Source organism: Alligator sinensis, unplaced genomic scaffold (genome assembly GCF_000455745.1).
Source record: "Alligator sinensis unplaced genomic scaffold, ASM45574v1 scaffold975_1, whole genome shotgun sequence".
Taxonomy (NCBI): domain Eukaryota; kingdom Metazoa; phylum Chordata; order Crocodylia; family Alligatoridae; genus Alligator; species Alligator sinensis.
In genome coordinates, this window is record NW_005842068.1 from 930,903 (window position 1) to 933,385 (window position 2,483).

Genomic DNA, 2,483 nt, shown 5'->3' on the forward strand with positions numbered 1-2,483 from the left:
CAGCCCCGCCCCCCCTTCGCGGGGTGGGGCCTCCTCAGTCACGCCGCCCCCTCTTGTGGGGGACGGGGCTCCTCATTCACGTCGCCCCCTCTCGGGGTGGGGTGGGCCTCCTCTGTCACACCACCCCCTCTAGGGGGAGGTGGGCCTCCTCTGTCACACCACCCCATCTAGGGGGAGGTGGGCCTCCTCTGTCACACTGCCCCCTCTCGGGGAGGGGGGCGGGTCTTCTCAGTCACGCCGCCCCTCTCTGGGGGGGACGGGGATCCTAAGTACCACCCCATCTAGGGGGAGGTGGGCCTCCTCTGTCACACTGCCCCCTCTCGGGGAGGGGGGCGGGTCTTCTCAGTCACGCCGCCCCTCTCTGGGGGGGACGGGGATCCTAAGTCACTCCTCCCCTTCCGGGGTGGGTTGGGCCTCCAGAGTCACGCCGCCCCTTTTGGGGGGCGGAGGGCCTCCTCAGTCACGCTGTTCAATCTCGGGCGGGGCAGGCTTCTACATTCATGCCGCCCCATCTTGGGAGGAGCAGGCGTCCTCAGTCACGCCGTCCTCTTTTGGGAGGCGGGCCTCCTCTGCCACGGCACCTGCTTGGGGGGATGGGGCTGGCCTCCTCAGTCACGCCGCCCCCTCTCAGGTGGGGGCGGGCATCCTCAGTCATGCCAACGCCTGTCGCGGGGGGCGGGCCTCCTCAGTCACGCCTCCAGCTCTTGGGGCAGGTGGGCCTCCTCAGTCACGCCGCCCCCTCTCGGGAGGGGGGGGCGGGCCTCCTCAGACATGCTGCCCCTTCTCGGAGGGAGGGCAATGTCAGTCACGCCGCCCCCTCTCAGGGGGGCAGAGCCTCCTCAGTCACGTTACCCCCTCTCGGGGGGGCGGGCCTCCTCAGTCACGCCGCCCCCCTGGGGGGGGGTGGCTGGGCTCCTAAGTCACGCTACCCACTCTCAGGGAGGGTAGGCCTCCTCTGTCATGCCGCCCCCTCATGGGGGAGGCTGGGTTCCTCTGCCACGCCGCACCCTCTCGGGGAGAGGGGCGGGCATCCTCAGTCACGCAGCCCCCTCTCGGGGAAGGGGGCAGGCCTCCTCAGTCACGTTGCCCCCTCTGGGGGGGGTGGTCCTCCTCAGTCACGCCGCCCCATCTCTGGGGGGCAGGGCCTCTTCAGTCACACCGCCCCATCTCGGGTGGGAGGCGGGCCTCCTCAGTCACGCCACCCCCTCTAAGGGGGGGCGGGCCCCCCCAGGCCCGCCGCCCGCTGCGGCCCTCCTCAGTCACGCCGCCCCCTCTCGGGGAGGGCGGGCCTCCTCAGTCACGCCGCCCCCTTTTGTGGGGTGGGCCTCCTCAGTCACGCTGCCCGCTTTTGTGGGGCGGGCCTCCTCAGTCACGCTGCCCCCTGTCGGGGAGGGGGTGGGCCTCCTCAGTCACGCCGCCGTATTTTGGGGGGCGATCCTCCTCACTCACGCCGCCCCCTCTCAGGGGTGGGCCTCCTGACTCACACCGCCCACTTCTGGGTGGGTGACGGGGCTCCTCAGCCACGATGCCCCCTCTTGGGGGTGGCTTGGCCTCCTCACTCACACCGCCCCATCTCGGGGAGTGGGGTGGCCCTCCTCAGTCACGCTGCCCCATCTCAGGGTGGGGGGCAGCCCTCGTCATTCACGCCGACACCTCTCAGGTGGGGGGGTGCCTCCTCAGCCACGGCGCCCCCTCTTGGTGGGGGCAGCCCTCCTCAAGCACGCCGCCCCCCCCGAGAGGCGGGTGGGCCTCCTCAGTCACACAGGCCCCTCTATGAGGGGGTGGCGGGCCTCCTCAGTCATGCAGGCCCCTCTAGGGGAGGGGGGAGGACCCAATCAGTCACGCCGGCCCCTCTCAGGCGGGGGCGGGCCTCCTCAGTCACGCAGCCCCCTTCTGGGGGGTGGGCCTCCTCAGTCACACCGCCCCTCTCAGGGAGGGGGGCGGGCCTCCTCGGTCACGACGCCCCCTAACGAGGGGCGGGTGGGCCCCTTCAGTCACGCCGCCCCCTCTCAGGGAGGAGGTCGTGCCTCCTCTGTCAGGCTGCCCGCTCTCGGCAGGGTGGGCCTCCTCATTCACGCTGTCCTCTCTCGGGGGGTGGAGGGCCCCCTCAGTCACGCCGCCCCCTCTCGGGAGGGGCGGGCCTCCTCAGTCACGCCGCCCCCTCTTGGGAGGGGGCGGGCCTCCTCAGTCACGCCATCCCCTCTCGGGAGGGGGCGGGCCTCCTCAGTCCTCAGTCTCGCCACCCCCTCTCGGGGGGCGGGGCTCCTCAGTCACGTTGCCCCCTCTGGGGGGGGTGGTCCTCCTCAGTCACGCCGCCCCCTCTCGGGATAGGGCGGGCCTCCTCAGACGCGCTGCCCCCCCTCGGGGGGTGCAGGCCTCCTCAGTCACTTTGCCCCCTCTGGGAGGGGTGGTCCTCCTCAGCCACGCTGCCCCCTCCTCGGAAGAAGGCGGGCCTCCTCAGTCACGCCGTCCCCTCTCGGGAG